Consider the following 12,698-nt stretch of genomic DNA (forward strand, 5'->3'; position numbering starts at 1 on the left):
TGAAATTCAGAAACTGAGAAAGTGCTGTGTGATCTTTTAAAAAGACAGTGACATGCTGATTGGTTTTCTCTATTATGAATGAGACCCTGCAGTACATCATGACAACTACTTATCCCTTAATTGCTTTTGTTACTAAAACTCTGAGTTGGTTTTGATGCTTCTATTACTGCTGAAAGTATAATTTCTCAGGCATTCATAAGGATGTACTGGTTTATCTCATTACCAGAAGGCACCGTTAAAAGAGAAGTTTTAATCATTCTGCCATAAGGATATCTATTTTTCTAATTTTGCATAATGAATAAATCAATCATTTAAATAGCACTCATTAAATTACCAGAAGGTTGTGTCTCTCTCTGTGACATTAGCATACATATTAATTCAGATATATTAATATAGTTGAGAAATATTTATTGAGTACCATGTTTTCATAGACTCTGTCTTGGGGGGTGAATGAAGAGGGATAAAATGAGAAGCAAAAATGCGTATAGTCTCTAACTTCATGGAGTTTGCTATCAACCTGGACAGGCATTTATCAAACAAATTATTATAAAATAATTTGGTTATAATAGTAAAATGAATACATTATGAATACATTATGAATATGCCTAATGATACATATGTGAGGACTGTGATAGTTATCTATGCATCATAACAAATTGCTCCAAAATTTATCACCTTAAAACAAGTATTTATTATCTCACAATGAAATTTGGAACGGCCCGGCTGGGTTGTATTAGCTCAGAGTCTCTCATGAGATTGCAGTCAATGTGTCAACTGGAAGATTGTTATGGGAGGCTTGACTGGGATTGAAGGATCCACTTTAGACAGCTTAAGCACATTGGCAAGAGGCCTCAGTTCCTCACCACATTGGCCTTTCCACAGGGTCGTTTGAATATTCTCATGTTATGGCAGCTGCACTCCCCTAGAGTGAATGATCCAAGAGAGATAGCATTAAGGACGCCACAATATCTTTTATGATCTAGTGTCATCAGTTACTCAATATCATTTCTACCACATTCTATTTGTGAAACAAATCACTAAGTACAGCCCACATTCAGGGAGGGAAGGGATATAATTAGGCCCCACCTTTTGAAAAGAGGAGTATCACATAATTTGTGGCTATGCTTTAACATCACTGTGTTTATCATTTCTAGTCTGGGGCATTAAAAAACCCTTTCTTGATAACAAGACATTATGCTAAGAATTGAAGGATGAACAGATTTATCACCACATAATAAGTGAAGGTTGAAAGATCGAAATAGTCCCAGGAACAGGGAACATACACAAATGTCCCAAGGCAGGAGAGATCACATTAAAGAAAATGAAAGGAGACTGGTGTGGCTATGGAGATAATAGTGGAAGGGGAGTTGTGAGTTGAGGCTGAGAGAGGTACAAAGAGAAACTAGCATATACAGTGCCTGTAGCTCAGGTTAAGAATTTTATATTTCATCCTAGGGCAATGGGAAGCCTTTGAAGGGTTTCAAGTAGAAAAGGGACATGATTAAGACAACATTTTACAAACAAAATACAATACTTTATCTAATCTGTGGAGAGTGGACTGAAGGGGGACAAGAATGGACGTAGGGAAAGAAGTTAAAAAGTTGTTGCCTGGGCATTGAGACTTGAACAAGATGGTGATGGTTGATGTAGAAAGAAGAGAACATATTTTAAATATAGGTAGAAAGTAGGCTAGCTAGGACTTAGTAACTAATTGGACGTAGTAGGAAGGCGAGAGGAGGTGGCTAAGAAGATTCCTAGGCTTCTGGCTTAGGCAATGGATTGGTAGTGGTGATACCATTTATTGAAAAAGAAACACTTGAAGAAGAATAGCTTTGGAGGCAAGGAGAAAATCACAACTGAGATAGTTATGATGTAGTGGAGTTGCTAGGAGATACCAAAAAAGGATGGATGTAACTTTCCCAAATCACAGAATTAGTTACTTATTGGCAGAACACATATCCTTTGACATTTAGACTCATGTACTATCTACCACATTATGATTCCCTTTTTATGATTATTTTTCTGTTGTATTTCTAAGGAGATAGAGAAAGAGGAGACAGAATGAGTGTTGCTTCCTCTAGTAAACTCTTTTTGGATTTGTTATCTATATTTATATCTAAAAAGATACATTTTTGATATGTGTGACTGATTAAGGTAAAAGAGTGCTATAGAGCTGATGTTTGCGTGTCATTTAATTGGGTTTTAGTATGCGGAGAAAGTAGACCAGAAAGATAGACTTTTTGGTGGGCTCCTGGACATACTCAAGTGACAGTAAATTATGCTCTATCAGTGTTGTTGAAGAAGGGATAGTACCTGTGGGATGCAGGTGGATGGCGTTTGCAATTCATACCACCTTTGATGTTATCAGCTTAGGTCAAATGTAGTTAGCTAATGAAGAACAAGAAAGTCAGGAGGAAGAATTTAGACTTGATAACATGTCATGTCAACAGTGAGTTAGAGAGATTGATGAGGGAGAGTGTTGAGGATGTTTCCCCCGTAGGAAGAAGATGGACTCAAGGAGAGCCTCTGTCACCCTAGGGTGTAGGAGCTTCATCAGATTTGAGGTTTGTTAGACCCAGGTTAGATTATGGTTTTTTATGGAAGGCAATCCAGAGTAGTAGGTGAGATCATTTTTGGAATCAGTAAACCCTGTTCTGAGACTTGATTGTGCAACTTGTCATCTGAGCAACTTTGGATGAACTAACCAACTTCTCACTGTTTTCCTTTCTAGTGTAGGAAAAATTACCTCATTGGTGTCTCTGCTATGCTGTGGTCTGTACTTTCTACCTTCTTCTGGATCTTTCTCTTCTTTTGTCCCACTGTTCTGTTTCTGTGGCTATGCTGATATTGTTCAGAGGGATGAGAAATACTTGTTTGAACTGCACATGCTAACTCATGTAGGTGATATATACGGGACATCATCATCGACTAGGAGACTAAGCAGATTCTTAGCCAACAAAGGGATATTTAGAGATCAGCCAGTTGGCGAAAAATCTGAACAAAGGCTGGAGGCAAAAGCCCAGTCTAAATGGACAGGAAGCTGAAAGGCCCAATTAAAGGGAGCGCAGTATTTTCCCTAACACTAAAAGTACTGTGAGTTTGTGCATTCTACATTTGTCTACAACCCAGAAGACATGTCAGGTCAGACTCACAATTTAAGTCAATCAGGAAGTAAGATTGCCCAGTCTGGTTGTGGGAGAGACTCAGTCATCACAGTGTTATTATCACAGTGGTTTCCATGCTGTGTTCTAGAGTGAGACTACTGGGGGCAAATAGTATGTCAGATACTTAGAACCTCCATGTAATTGGGAAATGACTTCCATCCACTGTATCTCAGTTTTCTTATTGTAAAATGTGGATAATTATAGTACTTTCTCTAACAGGTCTTTTGAAAATGTAATTAAATGACATATGTCTCAGCCCAGTGTTTGGCACTGGCAAACGATCAATAAATGCTTTGTGTTATCTATTGTGAATATTATTTTCAGCAACAAATATGTGGGTACCTACTCCAGTAAATATTTTCTCCCTTTAGCCTCATCTTTGGGGCAGAATCTTTACTTCATTGCCTTTGGCTTAACTGAATTTTATTTGCTTTGATTATAGTTATGTGAGTGGCTTGATGTGAACAGTTTAAATGTGCCTGCATACATTAACATGGCTCTTTTTCCAGATTTGCCTTGAGAAGCATATGCCCCAGGTAATGCTGGCTCAAGGAGAGTATGGAGACATGTAATCCAACCTGAAGACTTAAACTGAGTCCAGCCAATCAATAGCTTAAATCACAGCTGCCCAAGCGGACCTGCACACAGTGGGAAAGGGGAAAAAAATGCTTGCATTTTAAGCCACTGGGTGTTTAGATGTTTCTCTATGCACCAATCTTAGAGCAATAGCTGACTTGCCTTCTGTGCAACAATGCTTCATCATTTGTAAAGCAAGCTTCAGGTACGCACTGCCCATTCACCTGAGCCTGAAGCAGAGCCACCAGCCAAGCCCACACTAGATGAGCCAAACCAATTGTTATCTGAATTCGGGAGGATTTTTTGTTGTGACAATAAATGACTGACATTCCTACTTTGTGCCAGGCATGGGAAAGAAAACAAAGTCAATTTTGCTGTCTTGTTTGCATTCTAGTGACTATTTATAAACAGTCTTTAATACAGGCCAAACGCCCTTACTCCTGACAAGAATGTTTTATACAAAGGATGCAGTTTGCTTTTTCTTATCTTCCACCAAAATATGAAAGCTAAAATATAAACTCCTAAACCCATGAGTGAGAAATTAAACCCTAGGATGTATTGCAAAGGAAAGCTACAAAATCTCTCTCTTGAAGGACTGGAAATATAGCATAGCCAGCCTTTTGGTTAGAATATTTGGATATCTGCCTGCCTGAGGGCAAGGGCATGGACCAGAAAACTGAGATTGCTCTGGCTTTATTATTTTAAATAAAATCTTAGCCAGTTTGTATTCCAAGGTACCTATGCACTTTCTAAATAGTTTATGAAGGTAAAGGTTTTTTATATATATGTATATATATATTTCTTTTCATCGTGGTCCAGGTAAATGAAGTCACCAGCTTGGAAGGCTTTGTTCTTGACAGTCTGAAATTGTAGTGAACAGTTTAATGAAACAGCTAGTGCTGGGCACATAGTTTTATAGCAGATGGTCACTTTTGGGTTTTAATCAATCAATTATACCTGAATGATAAGTTGATACACAGACACATTTATCCTTATTTGGCTCTTTAGTTCCACTTTATTGCAACTTTCTTTTTTAAAAAAAGACCTTTGAAATATGGAAGCTCAACCTGGAAATCAATGAGTCATGATTTTTATTTTTGCACTTGTAGTTTACAACCCAGGACTTCCTTTCCTAAGTATTATTTTTGGAAGTACTAACCTTTTACTGCCTATGTTTGAATATATACAAGATAATTTAGATGCCGGGAGAAAACTTTTTGATACAGACGTCCCCTTTAGAAAATCTTAAAGATGAATTTTAATAGGTAAAGATGGTATATTCACCATTTCAGATGAATTAATTAATTGTCTTTAAATTCTCTTAAGTTTTTAAGTTATTTGAGGCTATGAAAAAGTTACGTTTCCTAAAATATTGGATCAGAAAAGAGTCTGCAAATTTGAATGTCTCTAATTACCAAGAACCCAGGGAAGAGTCTAAGGTTAATTCATGAATCTAAGTACGAGTAATTGAACATGAGGTGGGGGGAGAATTATAACATGTCCAAGGAAAGGAATTTACATTTAAAATTTTAAAAACTGGTGTGCAAGGGATTTCTGTTTCCTAAGAGATAGAAAGCCAAAAAGAATGTTGCTCCCATCCTAACAATGAGAAAAGCTTAGTAAACTGTAAAGTCATTTCTCTGAAACCAGCAGAGAGAAGAGATTGCAAAACCACCTCAAAGTAAGCTCCAAAGTGGGCAAGCCCCTCCAAAGAGATGGGACACACTGACTGTGGCACAGACCTGTGGCAGAACACAGGAAAAAGAGTCTCTGTCCACAATCAGTTAAATTTTAACAAAGTTCCGAAGGCCTAACATGTCAGTCGAAAATAGCTGGGGACCACAGATACAAGGGGAGAGCACACTTGCTTGTAAGCTCTCTCCCATAAGCCTTTATCAGGAGCTGAAGAGGAAGACTGAGGGCAGGGCTGGAGACCAATGTGAGCCTATGTTCATGGTGCAAGTGTGAAGGAGGTGATTGTTATTTTCTGGAATATAGGCACAAAGACCTGCCGGCTTTTCCAAACTCTTTTCTCCTAGGAAACAAAAGCTGCTGTGATAGTAGGAATGAATCCTCTTTCCCACAAGACTCAAAATTGGTGACCATCTGCACAGAATAGGCACAATGCTCTGCTCACCCCCAGAAACGTATTTCCTACTAGGTGTCTGGGAGAAGGCAGAAGAAAATCTTTTTACCACTGTGGGAGGGGCAAGAAACTGCCTTGGGCCTAAGATCCTATAATGACACCAAGCAAAGATCACATACTACTGGGCAGTGGGCTAGAAACTCCCATCTAAGACCAATGTCAGATGCAAGGTAGAATTTGTCTGCCATGGGTGAGAGGGACAGGAAGATGGGAAAGGCTTACCTCCAAGACCTACACATACAAGCGTCTCTTAGACTGAGGTGGGACTAGAACAACAGAAAACACCCATACTCACAACATGAGTCTAGCACAGGATACAAGCAACAGCAGACTACCTCTGGGGAAAGGAAAAGTGCATAGAGAAAGTTTCTTCTGTGGTGGAGAAATGAAGGGACAGCCAAACAAGGAGAAAAATCCTCTGACAACTGAGCCTCAACTCTAACCACAGGGCCATAGTAGTCAACTGCTAGAGGGATTTGAGGCCTGTGGTACCCTGCTGGTAACCATAGCAACAATAAACCCAAGTGTAATTCCTGACTAGATTGACTCAATCTCACACACTAATGGCCTGACAAAAGAAAAGGCAAACCCATTTCCAGGTATACATACAATTTACCTCAGTCCCTTCTGTTTTACACAAGATCTCTGACATTCCAGAAATTATAGAGCACACAAAAAAGGAAGAGAAAAGCAACCCATTATCAAATGAAAAACAGTCAACAAAAGTGGACTCAGAGATGACCCAGATGTTGGAATTACAAACAGGAATTTTGAAATAATTATGATTGTTTTGTTAAAGCGTCTAATACTAAAGTACACGAGCAAACGAGAGATTTAAGCAGATTTAACAGCAACAAAGGAATTGCTAGTCTACTAGATATAAAGATCATGATTTCAGACACAAAAGTTTCCTTTGATGGGCTCATTAGTAAACCATACAGCCAAGGCAAGAAGCAGTGAATTAGAAAGAAAGTAAATATAAACTGAAACACGAGTAAAATAATAGTAATTTTAATAAGAATGAGCTGAGAGGTAAAATTTTCCTAAAAGCCTCCAGACCAGGACTCATTTTGACTGCCATCTTGATCTCAGCCTTGTAAATACCCTGAGCAGAGAATCCCACTCATCTTCCCTTTCCAGAGGACCCTTTACCAAGGCATTTATTTCCTTAGCCAGACCCAGGATCTCCCAGTTAATACCCTAGTCAGACCAGTCTCCCTCAATATATATTTTACATCTCTCCCTTCTTTCTTCTAGACCTTTAGATATGGTATGGAAACAATACATAATAGAAATAATTTATGCCATTATGTTGTCAAGAAATATCTTACTTTTGTTAGGTCTGCTAAATTTTTAAATGACAGTGATCACAGGGAAAGGATCCTTTTTTGGGAAGGATGTTCAGAGAAGGATTCCTTCCTGAGCCCTTGATAACATATCATATGAGAAAACACCAAGTGTGTCAAATGATATTACATCTTCTGATAGGCACGTGAGTGCACCCCATACACAGACTCACCTCTCAGCGTTGTCCACCCCTCAATGAAGGCAGCGAGGCAAGACACCACATTGCACAGAAGCCTTCATGGCTTTCCAATCTAAACATACTTTCTCATCAAGAAATATGGTTGATCTTAATGAGGCCACATTCCTTATTTTGGGTGGAAATACTTTTTGCAGTTATTTAAGGTTTAAAAAGGGTTTACGTTTACCTCTTGGTGATTGTTTTTTATTTCATCCACCTAATAATATAATTGTTTCATACTCAGAAACATTGACTCAGTCAAAACTAGCATATTTTAGGAGGGACTCTAGCAGATGCAAAATCTGAGTGGTTGTCAGAGGAAATGATCATATCAGCAGGAAGCAGTTTAATGAAAATGACAGGTTGGTGTTTTCAGAAGTCTGGAAGGAATCTCTTCAGTCTTCTCTAGCTAGGCTCTCGTTATTGCTGTTATCATTGTCACAGAGATCAACCATCAGTGATTATTTACCACATTTCTGAGCTGTCAGAAGAGAAGTAGAAACCTTTAAATATTTTGAAAATGGATTAAAGCTTTAGTGATAGAACCTGAAATGAATCTAGTGTCTTCTTAATCTTTGAAGAAGAATCACTTAGCAACACTTTAAGACCTGTTTCTGTTCTTAAAACATTTAAAAGATTTTTTTTTTGCCTCAAATACTGTGTGTCTATGTTGCACATCTTGCTTTTTCTCCTTTAGCTGTGGTAATAATTTAACCAAAATAGTAATTTGCAAAAAGAAACATAAGTGGTCTAACTTGATGAGATAAATATTTTAATTTGCACATATTCCTTTCTAGTTTTTTCCCGTATACTTACATGTATGCTTAGTTTCAATTATAGTAAGAATAGGATTTTGTGGGTTTTATTACTTACTATTGTTAATCCATTTTTTTATGCCTTTATGGCCTTTATAATTTCCATTCTAGTGACTTTTTTGTTGACTTTTTTTCACCATTATAAATCATTTAACCATAAAAATCTTAAGTTTTTTTGATCTATTGAACCAATATGTGAGCAGATGGGGAAGACTAAGAAAGGAGTAGGCTTAGGGAGAAGGAATACATACCCGTTTGGGTCATGTTGATTTTGTATTAGATATCCACTGGGAAATTCAGGTAGGCTATTAAATATTTGGGTCCAAAACTCAAGGAGGAAGATAGAGCTGGGGCATGAGAAGGAATGGGCTTATTTACTAGCCAGACTTAGAAAAGACGTTGAGGTCGCTGTGCGCAGAATGAAATAGAGTAGCTGAGGCACTGTAGAGTAGTGCTTAAGAACACACAGTCTTAACCACTGTCCGCATTCAAATTCTGGCTTTGCCACTTACTCCTTGTGAAGTATTTCGGAATCTATAAAGTTGTAGAAGTTGTAAGTTGAAAGTTGTCACTGCCTTATAGGATTGTTGTGAGAATTAAAAGAAATAATCCTTTAAAGCATATATTGTGAAGTCTGGTTCATTACAACCCTTTAATATATTATCTCTCATTACTATTGCTGCTACTCCATGTACATGGGCAGCCTGACATGGCTGGAGAGTAAAACACAAACATGCTGATGCACTTACTTTAATTTCATGATCATAAGCCTCAAGTGGGCCTTTGGTGCTGCCCATTATATTTACCTATCCATTCACTTTGTTATTCTCCTACACTGCTATTTTATAATTTATAAAATTGCATTTCATTTGCTTTTTCCGCTGTGAGATAAGTGGGTCCAGAGTGCTGGCCTTCCTGATTTATTCATGGATCCCATTTCTTTAGACAGCTGTTTTTCAACTGTCTTCTCAAACCTAAAACCTCTAAGTCTTCCTGCCCCACCTTTGCTCCTGGTTGCCTATGCTTGCTCTCTTCATTTCCTTTCCTCTTGAACCCATTTCAATCAGCTTTTTGCTTTAACCACTCTATTAAAATTGCTCTTATAGAGCTCACCAATGACTTCCACCTTATTCAACTCAATGGTTAATTATCAGGGCTCGTTCTACTCTAACTTTCAGCAGGGTTGGAGATAGTTGTTCATTTCTTTATTTCTAGACACCAATCTGTTTTAGTTCTCCTTTACCTAACTGGTACTTCCTTTTCAGCTTCTTTCCATGTTTTTTCATTCATCATCTTGCTGACTTTTAAATATTGGCATTCCATTGGTGTAGCTCTCACTCTTCTTATACTCTCTAGATATCCTTGTTACCTTGGTGATTTTATCAAGTTCTGTGATTTTAAATGCTATATATACTCTAAAGACTCCAGATTTATATCTCTATTTACATCTATATTATTCAGTTTTAATAAAAATCCATCAAATGACGATATATAGGGTTTTATTCAATAGCTGACATTTGGCCAGATTTACAGACATAGCACTTTTTGTACAGGATCAGTCAGAAAGTTAACTCTCCACTGTAAAGATGATTTGGTTTATAACTGGGGCAGAGAAGTTATCATTAAAATGTTCCTTTTGCCAAATAAGATTCCCAATACATAATAGAAATATTTATCCCTGGGAGTAAAACTGGCAAAAAAACTATGTAATCCATTCTTATAAAGGTAGGTTGCTCTTTATTTATTCATTTCCTTCCCCACCACAATAATATGGTGCCATCTCTACACACACACACATACGCACACACATGACTGCTGGGATTATGGAACTGGGAGCATAGGCAGACTAAGAGACCATGTTTGTTTGTTTGCACTTATCCCAATTATGGTGAATAGAGGAGCCAGGACACTCCTGTGGACGTGAAATAGTTTGGAGGGTGTGGTTCAGTCTTCCGAAAATCAATGTAAACTTATATCAATTTATCTTATGTCATCTGTGCCAGGCATGTCAATTTCTTCCACTGTCTCACAATGTCAAAACCATCCCTGTCTTCTTCTGTATCTTTGCTATTTAATTAACATTCACACCCCTGTTATTCTTTCCCCAGGACACACATGTGGGTTGTGATCAGCCTGACTTGTGAAGATTTCCTAGCTTGGACACTCAAAGAATTTCTCTCTTTCCTCAGAAAAGAGTGTTGCACTTAGGTGCCCATAACTCGGGATGTATTTCAAGTGCACTGACAAACTTCCCTATGTGATAATGACAGAAACCATATTTTGTCTTCTGAATTCTCCACAGTAAATATTCACTGAAATGTTTGATTTACTCACTGAAGAAAGAATCTAATATTTACAATTTCATCCAATTTTGGTGTTTTGAAACTACTGATTTTCCTGGACATTTTGTAACTAACTTTTCAAAAAGGTATTCCCTACTTTATTTTGAGTCTGCCCATTTCTTTTTATGAATAATTACTTCTTTGCATACTTGCCATCATTACTCTAGATTTAGTAGAGGGAAATTTGGTTTTTAAAGTATTTCAACTGTTTGAGTTTTATGTTTTAGTCTAGTGACCTATAAATAAAACAAATATTGTTTAAATAGACTGATCAACACAAAACTAATTCAGTATTCACACAGAATTTTGTGGTATGGCTGAAAACTACTTGGATAGACTGTAACAGACTACGGTCCTAAAAGTGTCATCTCTGCCTAAAGTCTGCATTTTGAAATGATCTACAATTGTGGCTTCTACAAGGATTTTACAGAGGCATGTTCTCAGATTTGCATATAATTTGTATGTTTTTAGTGACATTGAAATCCAGCCGTAGGCACTGTCCTCATTAAAGTTTCATCGCTACTCTTCTCAAGGTCATTTTTTGATTTGTCTTTTTCTTTTTCAAATCTACTCAAAATAATTGGTCTAAATGCACTAAGCAGTGATTCTCAAGTTTACTATCTTACTGTCTACACCAACTGAGGCACCATCAACAGCAGTGGCTCGCTATCACACTGATTGACAGAGAGGAAGGGGGAGAGGGAGGAGAGAGGGAAAGAGGAAGAGACTCTATTTAAAGCTTGTAAAATTTGAGTTAACTCTGGTCAAAGTATTTGGAGTCTATAATATCTAATTGCTTCTTCAATTTCCTAATTCAATCCAATCTGTTAATAACTGATAGTTTGACTTAATTAATAGAAAATGACCTTAGGATGTATAACAATTATGTTCTTCCTAATTGTTATATTATGAGTTCTACTAAAGTATAAAATCTTTGGCACTGGTCCTTGGTTTTATTATTTATATTCCCCTTCCCAACTCCTACATAATGTGTGGATTGCCCTTAATAACTATTTGCTGAGTGAATGAATGAATGAGAGTCTCATTTGGAGGATGACTGATTTTGTGAATGAGGCAACATGGCATATCAGAAGGAGTTTGGATTTTGGACTCAGATATCCTAGGTTCACATCCCAACCTTGCCACTTAATAGCTATTACATTAAGAAAATTCTTTTAGTTTGAGGCTCATTTCTTATCTCAAGCCAACTTTCCTGAGGGGAAAAAAAGTAGTTATATATTGCCATCTATTTCTTCTTTATTTTCACTCATTCTTCTGCTAACTAGTGTCCTGTTCTTTCCTGGGATAATATAACATCTTCTGTAAAATGAGTCTGCTATGTTTTCATACCCTTAGGGAGAGGTGAAGTTCCATCTCACACTGACTAAACCCCTTCCCCTTGAAAAGTTATTATTCCTGCTCCATCCCCGCCACTACATAGCTCAATGAAAAGGAGAGCGATTGAAAGGAATTGAAAGGAAAGCAGAAAGAGTTTTGCAATGTTACTCAGACAATATTGATTCTAGGAAGGGGAACAGATAAACAGATATACTATGCCCACCAAACCATTTTCCAACTAAAATCAAGAGCTTTAAGAACAGGAGTCTGTCCTTATTTAAAAGACGAAGAAGAAGGAGAAGGAGGAGGAGAATAAGAAGTCTATTCTAATGACACTCTTGTAATGTTTAGTCTGCCAAACTGCAAAATTTTGGGTCCATTTTAAAAAAAGTAATGGGCCGGTGCACACCCAGTGGCATAATGGTTAAGTTTGTGCACTGTACTTCAGTGGCCCAAGTTTCAAGGCTTCGGATCCCAGGCTCAGACCTACATACACACTCCTCATCAAGCCATGCTGTGGCAGCATCCAATGTATAAAACAGAGGAAGATTGGTACAGATATTAGCTCAGGGATAATCTTCCTCAATCAAAGAGGAAGATTGGCAACAGATGTTTGTTTAGGGCCAATCTTTCTCACCAAAATAATAATAATAATGGCCCAAAGTGTTTGAGGCAATGATTAAAACCATAAAGGCACTGATGAAAGTAGGGCTGGAGGATGGGAGTGGGTGAGAGATCTGTGAGGAGGGGATAGGCAAGAGAACCAAAATTGCTGTTCTCTTTACACATGGG

The 12,698-nt window shown here is 37.6% G+C and overlaps 1 long non-coding RNA gene across 1 annotated transcript in view; it reads left to right on the top strand.

Annotated features, from left to right (window-relative positions):
• Positions 1 to 12,698, top strand: part of LOC139075787 (uncharacterized) — a 122,537-nt gene that overhangs the window by 58,447 nt on the left and 51,392 nt on the right. The window lies entirely within an intron of this gene.

This window comes from Equus przewalskii, chromosome 14, assembly GCF_037783145.1.
Source record: "Equus przewalskii isolate Varuska chromosome 14, EquPr2, whole genome shotgun sequence".
Lineage (NCBI taxonomy): Eukaryota > Metazoa > Chordata > Mammalia > Perissodactyla > Equidae > Equus > Equus przewalskii.